General features: G+C 35.4%; 2 long non-coding RNA genes across 17 annotated transcripts in view; one reads left to right on the top strand and one right to left on the bottom strand.

The window, feature by feature from the left end:
• Positions 1-907, top strand: part of LOC148389319 (uncharacterized) — an 8,997-nt gene extending 8,090 nt beyond the window's left edge. For all 8 annotated transcript variants that reach the window (XR_015861887.1, XR_015861888.1, XR_015861882.1 and 5 more), the window contains one exon: positions 313-907. This is a non-coding gene — a long non-coding RNA (uncharacterized LOC148389319). The remainder of the gene's footprint in view (positions 1-312) is intronic.
• A 3,376-nt stretch (positions 908-4,283) lies between these two features.
• On the bottom strand, positions 4,284-13,348 carry LOC148389318 (uncharacterized). Of its 9 annotated transcripts, none has more exons than XR_015861893.1 (6): positions 13,232-13,348; positions 12,833-13,013; positions 12,322-12,650; positions 12,192-12,246; positions 12,070-12,124; positions 4,284-4,878 (listed from the first exon to the last, which is right to left on the bottom strand). It is a non-coding gene; the product is annotated as an uncharacterized LOC148389318 (long non-coding RNA). The 9 variants fall into 9 exon arrangements; XR_015861898.1 differs by having other exon boundaries at positions 12,322-12,646; XR_015861896.1 differs by having other exon boundaries at positions 12,322-12,646; positions 12,910-13,013.
• Positions 13,349-14,301: the final 953 nt, after the last annotated feature.

Raw genomic sequence — 14,301 nt, 5'->3', positions numbered from 1 at the left:
TTCTGTTGCGATCAGTAAGTCATCTTTGGCAACCCTGCTTTAAAATGGCCACCGAACTCAGAATCTTGCAGAATGTTGGTACATATTTCTGTACGAGTAAAAGCTGTTTTAATGTGGTCAGAGACATTTTTTGGTTTTTGAATCGTCATGCATCATGTGGGCATACTTGTGAATAAAATCAACAGTGGTGTGTTTGCTTCCTGTTGGTGGTCTTGTAAATAAAGTCAACTTTGGTGTCAGTCATCATTCGGGATGTGCCTCAATCGATGGTGCATCTCTTGAATGTGAAACTTCTTGCATGTTTTGTTGCAGGGCTTGGCGTCCCCGTTGGCTGTCTGACTACAAAGAAGGCTGCTGCTGTCCAGTCCAGGTTGCTGCTATAGTCAATTGAATGTATAAACATAGCGAGTAACTTCCAGGACCTTAGCTTTCAATTCAAAGCACAGTTGCGTAACTACACGGCCAGCCTCGGTACATGTACTGGGTGGTACCACCCAGTTCAGAGTGAAGTAAAGGCCAGAGTGGTCGTCTTAATACTAGCATCCTCATGAAATTGACCATATCAGACAGGCTAGATGAATTCCAAGTGCTACCACCGGGTGGCAGCGTATTTGCCTCAAGCTGTTTGGTGCTGGGTCAATGCGACGCGTCTTTCGTTGTTTTGCCCAAAGCAACCTAATACACAATATTTGCCTCAACCTGTCTGACGCTCCATTGAACTGTATGCAATAATTTTTAACTTGAAACAACTACATTACAAATGATAGGCGCCCTAATTAGACAGCTGGGTCAACGGTTTGTTTTGCCCAAAGCAACCTAACGCATAGGTACTGCCGCTATCTCGTCGATGTGCATGTCTCTAAAATGTACAAAGCAAATTCATTTGCATAATAAACTTCCAAACCAAGCAATGCTTCTTTCTAGGTCTCCTCATGTCCTCAGCACTGCAAACCTTTGTGCCGGTACACCATATGAAGTAAATGATGGAATGGTTTTTTTTTTTTTACATCTCTAATGTGTATCAAGCATACCAGATGGTGTTTTAGAACAGCCTAGAATATTAAGTTACAAAAAGTTAAAAAAAGTTTAAAAAAACTTAAAGTTAAAAGAAGTTATTGATTGTATATTTGCTCCAAGGAGGGAGTATTGACAAGCGTTACCTCCTTCATAGTCTGCGCATTGTGTGCTTCGCAGCGCGGTGTAGACAGCAGGGGGCGCAGGCGGCACCGGGAGCAGCGGCGCAGGCGGCGCAGGCAGCAGGGGTGGGGAATCGAACCCTGGATCTCAGGTGTTCGAGCGCAGCGACGGAGCCACTCGCCAAGCGTGGCGAGCTCGGCAGTGACCCCGCTTTCACTTCGAGTCATTCTCAGACGTTCAGTATTGCGCTCCGCGCGCGCTGGGTAAGTACAAAAGAGAACTGGCGGCCGCCAGCTGCCAGGTCACGCTGGCCGACCGGTTCGTGACACGGCCTCATGCACCGTACAGCCCTGGTTCGATCCCAGTGGTGGGAACTTGCTCCGGCCCACTTTTGTAAGCGTCTGAATACATGCATATAGGTTGCATGTCGACGCATTTATTTATGTATAAACGCCCAGTGTGGCCCCGCCCGCAAGTGGGCGGGGCGATGCAGCTGGCCCCGCCCCCATCGAAATGGCGCCACCCCGGGCCCCGCCCGCAAGTGGGCGGGGCCATGCAGCTGGCCCCGCCCCCATCGAAATGGCCCCGCCCCCTGCCCTACAAAAAGACGGTAGGGTAGGGTAGGGGCGAAGCCCCGCCCCCTGCCCTACAAAAAGACGGTAGGGTAGGGTAGGGGCGAAGCCCCGCCCCCTGCCCTACAAAAAGACGGTAGGGTAGGGGGCGGGGCGAAGCCCCGCCCCCTACCCTACCGTCTTTATATACAGTATATATATATACAGTATATATACTGTATATATACAGTATATATACTGTATATATACTGTATATATATATATAGTATATATACTGTATATATATATACAGTATATATATACTTTATATATACAGTATATATATACTGTATATATACTATATATATACAGTATATATATATATACTGTATATATACAGTATATATATATACTGTATATATATACAGTATATATATACAGTATATATATATACTGTATATATATACAGTATATATATATATATACTGTATATATATATATATACTATATATATACTGTATATATACAGTATATATATATACTGTATATATACAGTATATATATATATACTGTATATATATATATATATATACAGTATATATATACAGTATATATACAGTATATATATATATATACAGTGTATATATATATATATATACAGTATATATATATATACTGTATATATATATACTGTATATATACTGTATATATACAGTATATATATATATATATATATATATACTGTATATATATATACTGTATATATACTGTATATATACAGTATATATATATATATATATATATACTGTATATATATATATATATACAGTATATATATATATATATATATATACAGTATATATACAGTATATATATATACAGTGTATATATATATATATACAGTATATATATATACAGTGTATATATATATATATACTGTATATATATATACAGTATATATATATACTGTATATATATATATATATACACTGTATATATATATATACAGTATATATATATACTGTATATATATATATATATACACTGTATATATATATACTGTATATATACAGTATATATATATATATGTATATACTGTATATATATATAGTATATATATATATACTGTATATATATACTGTATATATATACAGTATATATATACTGTATATATACAGTATATATATATATATATACTGTATATATACAGTATATATATACTGTATATATATACAGTATATATATATACAGTATATATATATACAGTATATATATATACTGTATATATATACTGTATATATATACAGTATATATATATATACTGTATATATATACTGTATATATACAGTATATATATATATATATATATATACTGTATATATATATACAGTATATATATATACTGTATATATATATATATACTGTATATATATACAGTATATATATATACTGTATATATACAGTATATATATATATACTGTATATATATAGTATATATACAGTATATATATACTGTATATATATATACAGTATATATACTATATATATATATACAGTATATATACAGTATATATACAGTATATATACTGTATATATATATACTGTATATAAAGACGGTAGGGTAGGGGGCGGGGCTTCGCCCCGCCCCCTACCCTACCGTCTTTTTGTAGGGCAGGGGGCGGGGCTTCGCCCCTACCCTACCCTACCGTCTTTTTGTAGGGCAGGGGGCGGGGCTTCGCCCCTACCCTACCCTACCGTCTTTTTGTAGGGCAGGGGGCGGGGCCATTTCGATGGGGGCGGGGCCAGCTGCATGGCCCCGCCCACTTGCGGGCGGGGCCCGGGGTGGCGCCATTTCGATGGGGGCGGGGCCAGCTGCATCGCCCCGCCCACTTGCGGGCGGGGCCACACTGGGCGTTTATACATAAATAAATGCGTCGACATGCAACCTATATGCATGTATTCAGACGCTTACAAAAGTGGGCCGGAGCAAGTTCCCACCACTGGGATCGAACCAGGGCTGTACGGTGCATGAGGCCGTGTCACGAACCGGTCGGCCAGCGTGACCTGGCAGCTGGCGGCCGCCAGTTCTCTTTTGTACTTACCCAGCGCGCGCGGAGCCCAATACTGAACGTCTGAGAATGACTCGAAGTGAAAGCGGGGTCACTGCCGAGCTCGCCACGCTTGGCGAGTGGCTCCGTCGCTGCGCTCGAACACCTGAGATCCAGGGTTCGATTCCCCACCCCTGCTGCCTGCGCCGCCTGCGCCGCTGCTCCCGGTGCCGCCTGCGCCCCCTGCTGTCTACACCGCGCTGCGAAGCACACAATGCGCAGACTATGAAGGAGGTAACGCTTGTCAATACTCCCTCCTTGGAGCAAATATACAATCAATAACTTCTTTTAACTTTAAGTTTTTTTAAACTTTTTTTAACTTTTTGTAACTTAATATTCTAGGCTGTTCTAAAACACCATCTGGTATGCTTGATACACATTAGAGATGTAAAAAAAAAAAAACCATTCCATCATTTACTTCATATGGTGTACCGGCACAAAGGTTTGCAGTGCTGAGGACATGAGGAGACCTAGAAAGAAGCATTGCTTGGTTTGGAAGTTTATTATGCAAATGAATTTGCTTTGTACATTTTAGAGACATGCACATCGACGAGATAGCGGCAGTACCTATGCGTTAGGTTGCTTTGGGCAAAACAAACCGTTGACCCAGCTGTCTAATTAGGGCGCCTATCATTTGTAATGTAGTTGTTTCAAGTTAAAAATTATTGCATACAGTTCAATGGAGCGTCAGACAGGTTGAGGCAAATATTGTGTATTAGGTTGCTTTGGGCAAAACAACGAAAGACGCGTCGCATTGACCCAGCACCAAACAGCTTGAGGCAAATACGCTGCCACCCGGTGGTAGCACTTGGAATTCATCTAGCCTGTCTGATATGGTCAATTTCATGAGGATGCTAGTATTAAGACGACCACTCTGGCCTTTACTTCACTCTGAACTGGGTGGTACCACCCAGTACATGTACCGAGGCTGGCCGTGTAGTTACGCAACTGTGCTTTGAATTGAAAGCTAAGGTCCTGGAAGTTACTCGCTATGTTTATACATTCAATTGACTATAGCAGCAACCTGGACTGGACAGCAGCAGCCTTCTTTGTAGTCAGACAGCCAACGGGGACGCCAAGCCCTGCAACAAAACATGCAAGAAGTTTCACATTCAAGAGATGCACCATCGATTGAGGCACATCCCGAATGATGACTGACACCAAAGTTGACTTTATTTACAAGACCACCAACAGGAAGCAAACACACCACTGTTGATTTTATTCACAAGTATGCCCACATGATGCATGACGATTCAAAAACCAAAAAATGTCTCTGACCACATTAAAACAGCTTTTACTCGTACAGAAATATGTACCAACATTCTGCAAGATTCTGAGTTCGGTGGCCATTTTAAAGCAGGGTTGCCAAAGATGACTTACTGATCGCAACAGAAACCGTTTGTACACTTGTCGTTTGCATCTATGGGTGTCTGGCTACTTGGCTTTTGTCAACAATTTAGAATGCATGCAGCTTTTCTTTGTGTAGTTAAAAAAAAAAAAAAAAAAAAAAAGCCTGACACTGCATATTTAACAAGTCAATTTTGTTTCAGCCTAACTTTACAATTGTCTTGTCATTGAGAATGTCTCAAATGATTCCAGTTTGTATGCACGATAGACTGCCAATGCCAATGTTTAAAATGGACCACTTGAATTCAGTTCACAGTTTAATTGCAGTTCAGTGGTACACACACACAGTTACAGTACAAACAGTTCATTTGATGATTAAAAAAAACAACAGTAAAACAACAATATTGCAAAATGACGCGGCGCAAAACAAAACATTAAAAAAAAAAAGAAAAACAAACAATACAAAACAAACAATACAAAACAAACAATACAAAACAAACAATACAATACAATACATACAATACAATACATACAACACATACAATACAATACAATACATACAATACAATACATACAAAACAAAAAAAAAAGAAAAAACAAAAGAAAAACAAAACAAAAAACAAAAAAACAAAAGAAAAAACAATACAAACAATACATACAATACATACAAAACAAAAAACAAAACAAACAATACAATACATACAATACATACGATACAATACAAACAATACAATACATACAAAACAAAAAAACAAAAAACAAAACAAAACATAAAAAAAAGAAAAAGAAACAATACAGAACAAACAATACATACAATACAATACCTACAATACATACAAAACAAAAAAGAAAAAACAAATGAAAAAAACAAAAAAAAAAACAATACATACAATACAATACATACAAAACAAAAAAACAAAACAAACAATACAATACATACAATACATACAATACATACAATACATACAATACATACAATACATACAATACATACAATACATACAATACATACAATACATACAAGACATACAAGACATACAAGACATACAAGACATACAAGACATACAAGACATACAAGACATACAAGACATACAATACAAGACATACAATACAAGACATACAATACAAGACATACAATACAAGACATACAATACAAGACATACAATACAAGACATACAATACAAGACATACAATACAAGACATACAATACAAGACATACAATACAAGACATACAATACAAGACATACAATACAAGACATACAATACAAGACATACAATACAAGACATACAATACAAGACATACAATACAAGACATACAATACAAGACATACAATACAAGACATACAATACAAGACATACAATACAAGACATACAATACAATACAAACACAATACCATACCATACCATACATACAATACATACAATACATACAATACAATACATACAATACAATACAAACAATACATACAATACATACAATACATACATACAAACAATACATACAAACAATACAATACAAACAATACAATACATACATACAATACATACAATACATACAATACAAAAAAGACAACAAAACAAAAAAAACAAAACAAAAAACAAAACAAAACAATACATACAATACATACAATACATACAATACACACAATACATACAAAACAAAAAACAAAAAAAACAAAAACAAACAATACAATACATACAATACAATACATACAATACAATACATACAATACATACAATACAATACAATACAATACATACAATACAATACACACAATACAATACATACAGTACATACAAAACAAAAAACAAAACAAAAAAAAACAAAAAATAAAAAATAATACATACAATACAATGCATACAATACAATACATACAATACATACAATACAATACATACAATACAATGCAATACAATACATACAATACAATACGATACAATACATACAATACAATACGATACAACACGATACATACAATACATACAATACATACATACAATACATACAAAACCAAAAACAAAACAAAACAAAAAACAACAAACCAAAAACAAAACAAAACAATACATACATACAATACATACAATACAAAAAAATCCGACGTCCGGATAAGCGGTGGATGGCTGGGAGGCTGGCTGGATGGGTGGCTGGATGGATGGGTGGATGGATGGGTGGGTGGATGGATGGATGGATGGATGGATGGATGGATGGATGGATGGATGGATGGATGGATGGATGGATGGATGGGTGGGTGGATGGGTGAACAAAAAACAAAACACAAAAAACAAAACAAACAATACAATACATACAATACAAACAATACATACAAACAATACAATACAAACAATACATACAATACAATACAATACATACAAACAATACATACAAACAATACAATACAAACAATACAATACAAACAATACAATACAAATACAAATACAATACAAATACAATACAATACATACAATACATACATACAATACATACAATAATTACAATACAAAAAATCAAAAAACAAAACAAAAAAGAAAACAAAACAAAAAAAACAAAACAAAAAACAAAATACATACAATACAATACAATACACACAATACATACAAAACAAAAAACAAAACAAAAAACAAAACAAAACAATACATACAATACAATACAATACAATACATACAAAACAAAAAACCAAAAAACAATACATACAATACATACAATACATACAATACATACAATACATACAATACATACAATACATACAATACATACAATACATACAATACAAACAATACAAACAATACATACAATACATACAATACATACAATACAATACAATACAATACACACAATACATACAAAACAAAAAACAAAAAAAACAAAAAACAAAAAAAACAAAAAAAACAAAAAACAATACATACAATACATACAATACATACAATACAAACAATACAAACAATACAAACAATACAAACAATACAAACAATACAAACAATACAATACAAACAATACAATACATACAATACAATACAATACATACAATACAATACATACAATGCAAAAAAAACAAAAAAAACAATACATACAATACAATACATACAATACATACAATACAATACATACAATACATACAATACAATACAAACACATACAATACAAACACATACAACACATACAACACATACAATACATACAATACATACAATACAATACATACAATACATACAATACAAACACATACAATACATACAATACATACATACAATACATACAATACAGACAATACAATACATACATACATACAATACATACAATGCAAAAAAAACAAAAAAACAAAACCAACAAAAAACAATACATACAATACAATACACACAATACAATACATACAATGCAAAAAAAAACAAAAAAAACAAAACAAAAAAACCCAACAAAAAACAATACATACAATACAATACACACAATACAATACATACAAAACAAAAAAAAAACAAAAAAACAATACATACAATACATACAATACAAAAAAAAAACAAAAAAAACACATACAATACATACAATACATACAATACAATACATACAAAACAAAAAAACCAAAAACACAACCAAAAAAACCCAAAAAAACAATACATACAATACAATACATACAATACATATAATACAATACATACAATACATACAATACATACAATACAATACATACAATACAATACAATACATACAATACAAACAATACAATACATACATACATACATACAATACATACAATACAAAAAAAAAAAAAGAAAACAAAAACAAAACAATACATACAATACACACAATACAATACATACAGTACATACAAAACAAAAAACAAAACAAAAAACAAAAAAATTAAAATAAAATAAAATAATACATACAATACAATACATAATACAATACATACAATACGATACATACAATACATACAATACAATACATACAATACAATACATACAATACATACAAAACAAAAAACAAAACAAAACAAAACAAACAATACAAAACAATACATACAATACATACAATACAAAAAAAACAAAAAACAAAACAAAAAACAAAACAAAAAATACATACAATACAATACATACAATACAATACATACAAAAAAAACCAAAACCAAAAAAAAAACCCAAAAAAACAAAAAAAAAACCAATACAATACAATACAATACATACAATACATATAATACAATACATACAATACATACAATACAATACATACAATACAATAGATACAAAACAAAAAACAAAACAAGAAAAACAAAACAAAAAACAACAAAACAAAAAACAACAAAACAAACAATACATACAAATCTTGGGATTTCCTGGGTTGAGCTGGATGAAGTGGCTGGAGAGAGGAAAGTCTGGGAGTCCCTCCTAAAGCTGCTGCCGCCGCAATCCGACGTCCGGATAAGCGGTGGATGGCTGGGTGGCTGGATGGATGGGTGGCTGGGTGGATGGATGGGTGGGTGGATGGGTTGGATGGATGGGTGGCTGGGTGGATGGATGGGTGGATGGGTTGGATGGGTGGGTGGCTGGATGGGTTGGATGGGTGGGTGGCTGGATGGGTTGGATGGACGGGTGGGTGGACGGACGGATGGATGGATTGACATAGAACACATACAATACCCTGCCATACGCTACCATACACACAATGCATACAATACAATACATACAATACAATACAATACATACAATACATACAATACAATACAATACATACAATACAATACAATACATACAATACATACAATACAATACATACAATACAATACATACAATACATACAATACAATACATACAATGCAAAAAAAACAAAAAAAACAATACATACAATACAATACATACAATACATACAATACAATACATACAATACATACAATACAATACATACAATACAATACATACAATACAATAGAAACACATACAACACATACAATACATACAACACATACATACAATACAATACAATACATACAATACATACATACAATACATACAATACAATACAATACATACAATACAATACATACAATACAATACATACAATACAAACACATACAATACATACAATACATACAATACATACAATACAGACAATACAATACATACATACATACATACAATACATACAATGCAAAAAAAACAAAAAAACAAAACAAAAAAACCCAACAAAAAACAATACATACAATACACACAATACAATACATACAATGCAAAAAAACCAAAAAAAACAAAACAAAAAAACCCAACAAAAAACAATACATACAATACAATACAATACACACAATACAATACATACAAAACAAAAAAAAAAACAATACATACAATACATACAATACAAAAAAAAAAAAAAAAATACATACAATACAATACATACAATACAATACAAACAAAACAAAAAAACCAAAAACACAACCAAAAAAAAAAAAAAAAACAATACATACAATACAATACATACAATACATATAATACAATACATACAATACATACAATACAATACATACAATACATACATACAATACAAAAAAAAAAAAAAAAAAAAAAAGAAAACAAAAACAAAACAATACATACAATACACACAATACAATACATACAGTACATACAAAACAAAAAACAAAACAAAACAAAAAACAAAAAAATAAAAATAAAATAAAATAATACATACAATACAATACATACAATACATAATACAATACATACAATTACATACAATACGATACATACAATACAATACATACAATACAATACATACAAAAAAAACAAAAAACAAAAAAACCCCAAAAACAAAAAATACATACAATACAATACATACAATACATATAATACAATGCATACAATACAATACATACAATACAATAGATACAAAACAAAAAACAAAACAAGAAAAACAAAAAACAAAACAAAAAACAACAAAACAAACAATACATACAAATCTTGGGATTTCCTGGGTTGAGCTGGATGAAGTGGCTGGAGAGAGGAAAGTCTGGGAGTCCCTCCTAAAGCAGCTGCCGCCGCAATCCGACGTTCGGATAAGCGGTGGATGGCTGGGTGGCTGGATGGATGGGTGGCTGGGTGGATGGATGGGTGGGTGGATGGGTGGGTGGATGGGTGGGTGGATGGGTTGGATGGATGGGGTGATGGGTGGATGGATGGGTGGATGGGTTGGATGGGCTGGATGGGTTGGATGGGTGGGTGGGTGGATGGGTGGGTGGGTGGATGGGTTGGATGGACGGGTGGGTGGACGGACGGATGGATGGATTGATTGACATAGAACACATACAATACCCTGCCATACGCTACCATACACACAATGCATACAATACAATACATACAATACAATACCATACAATATCATACCATACTATTTGCTCTGCATCTGGGAGTTACAATTATAGACATTGAGTAGAGTGGCAATGGCATGATATTTTTGCAACAATTACACATACCAACTCCAGTTTTATATTTAAAATATGTATACAATTATCAGTATATTGTAATGAGTTATAATAATTACAAAAGTATCCGAATTATAATAATTTAATTTTATCATCCATCAACTCACTCAAAAATGTCGGCATGAATCGAGCAGTCCACTAAACGGGAGAAAATCACGCTCGCAAATGTTTGTTGCATAACGGAAGGCGGGCGGGCGGGCGCCATCTTGGAATAGATTTGAACATGACGTAACAAATTTGTCACATTCATCAGTTTGCATAACACGGAAATAGCACACTATATGTAATGCAACATTGTTAATTTGACGAAACACAACGCCAAAGAGGTTTGAAATACTGTAGCGGCAAAACGACAGTCGCGGTGGCCGGGACGAGTGTGAAAAGGTTTTCAAGATATTTGTTCGCATCAAACAAACAAGGCGTCCGTCGTGAGAAACGGCAATGAACGACAAACATTTGATAGCTTACCCGAGAAACCGCCACACGGTCGGTGGCGCCTGCATTTGATGACTCGCCTTGAATCCTGCAACAAACAAACAAGGCGTCCGTCGTGAGAAACGCCAATGAACGACAAACATTTGATAGCTTACCCGAGAAACCGCCACACGGTCGGTGGCGCCTGCATTTGATAACTCGCCTTGAATCCTGCAACAAACAAACAAGGCGTCCGTCGTGAGAAACGCCAATGAACGACAAACATTTCCTAGCATGTTAGCTTACCTGAGAAACCGCCCGCTGCGCGGGTGATTGCACCGGTATTTGACAACTTCCCCAATTCACCCGAAGACATGACGTCACATCCGTCAATTCAAATCTTCCTCGCCTGCTCGTCCAATGGTGCTTTGCACACTAGCGTACCACGTGACAGGCCACTTCACACGCGGGCGGTTGCACCTGTCGCTCACCTCAAGACTGAAAACTGCCTTCAAAAACCTAAGTGCCACTTTGCCCGCCTCCTACCTCTGCCCAAATTCAGTCTGACCAATCACAGCGCAACTGAAATTGGCTTGACCACGCCCACCTCTCCGACAGGCAAGACTGAAACCTGCCTTCAAAAAAAAAAAAAAAAAGTCACAAACTTTATGCAGAAGTGAGTGAAAATCGACAAAGCACAGCTCGCGGGTAAGGTCGGGTCCCGAACCATGGTTCCATCGTGTTAGAGGCAATGACGTTTACCACTTCACCAAAGACTCGTGTCCATGACAGTGACAAAAGGGCAACCAACGCTCACCTCAAGACTGAAAACCCAAATAGTGTTGGCTCGTGAGTGAACGATTCGTTCAAAGAGATTCTAAAGATTCAGTTCACCTAAAAGAACTGGAATGCACATCAGTACTTGGGGAGCTTCCGTAGTTGGTCTTTTAGCAGGCCCCGCCCACAAGTACCTCCACATTGGGTCACGTGACTAACAGCTATTTACATACAATAAAATAAAGTATGAAAACGTTATTAAAAAACACACACAAAATCATACATACACAAGACCAATGCCGCTGGAACGAGCTGGACTAAAGGAAGACATCCGTTTAAATTTGGTCAGTTTTAAGAAATAAGGAAATCATGAATATTAAAAGAGGATTTTTTTTTTAAACGACAAAGACGACAAACATTTGCGAGCATGCTCGCTTACCTGAGAAACCGTCCGCCGCCGCCGGCCCGCGCTCGGTGGCACCTGCATATGATAACTCCCCTTGAGCGAGCACACCTGTCTTCAATTGACCTAAAGCCCTGACGTCACATCCGTCGATTCAAATCTTCTTCTTCTCCTGATCGTCCAACGGCGCTCGGCACACTGACGCCACCAGGTGGTCGCCTGTCATGGTGACTACTGTGGAAAGGCTTGCTTCGGACTATCCGTTGAAACTTTCAACACCGAACATGTTTGGATGGAGGATACCCTATCAATATGACCAAATCTCCTTTGGTTCCCGAGCAGGCTCTGGTCGAGTGGTTAATGCCATTGCCTTCAATCAAATGAAAATATTTATATCGAGTATATTTGTATTGTATATTTGTAAACGTGCTTTTGTTGTGCAATTAACCCTTTATTTATTCTCTTTTTTTTTTAACCTCGTGTAGTGTACCTACACATATTGTCATATAAAATGTCTGATTTTTATGTTTTAATTGGCGAATATAAAAACAAGGAATAAGACGCCAGACACGTTTTAACATAAATGTTTATTAAAAATAATAATATCAAAAGCAAATTTCAAACCAGCAATCTAATGTGAAATTGCAGTAGATATATTGGATGACAATATTTAGGCGTATATAGGTATACACGTTATTTAAAAACGACTATAAGTGTTATACTACGACACAAGTGTTTACCAGCTCAGTGGCCTAAGAGGAGAGTGTCCGCCCTGAGACTGGGAGGTGGTGGGTTCAAACCCCTGCCGAGTCATACCAGTGACTATAACAATGGTACCCATTTCTTCCCTGCTTGGCACTCAGTGGAAGGGGTTGAAATGGGGCCCCCCCCCTGCTGCTCACTTATACTCCGGTGCGACTTACAGTCCGAAAATTACGGTAAGTTCAAAAATATCAGAGGAAGTGATAAACAACTGAGGTGATTTGGTTGCATAAGCAAGCCTAACCCTAAGCACAGCAAAAGCGAGAGCAAGCCTAACACAAACCCTAAGCACAGCAAGAGCTCTGGTCGAGTGGTTAACGCCATTGCCTTCAATCAAATGAAAA

The sequence above is a fragment of the Syngnathus floridae genome, chromosome 12, assembly GCF_059516105.1.
Source record: "Syngnathus floridae isolate MCC-2025c chromosome 12, RoL_Sflo_1.0, whole genome shotgun sequence".
In the NCBI taxonomy this organism is placed as follows: domain Eukaryota; kingdom Metazoa; phylum Chordata; class Actinopteri; order Syngnathiformes; family Syngnathidae; genus Syngnathus; species Syngnathus floridae.
Note: the sequence above shows the minus strand (reverse complement) of the source record. Positions and strands in the feature narration are given on the sequence as shown.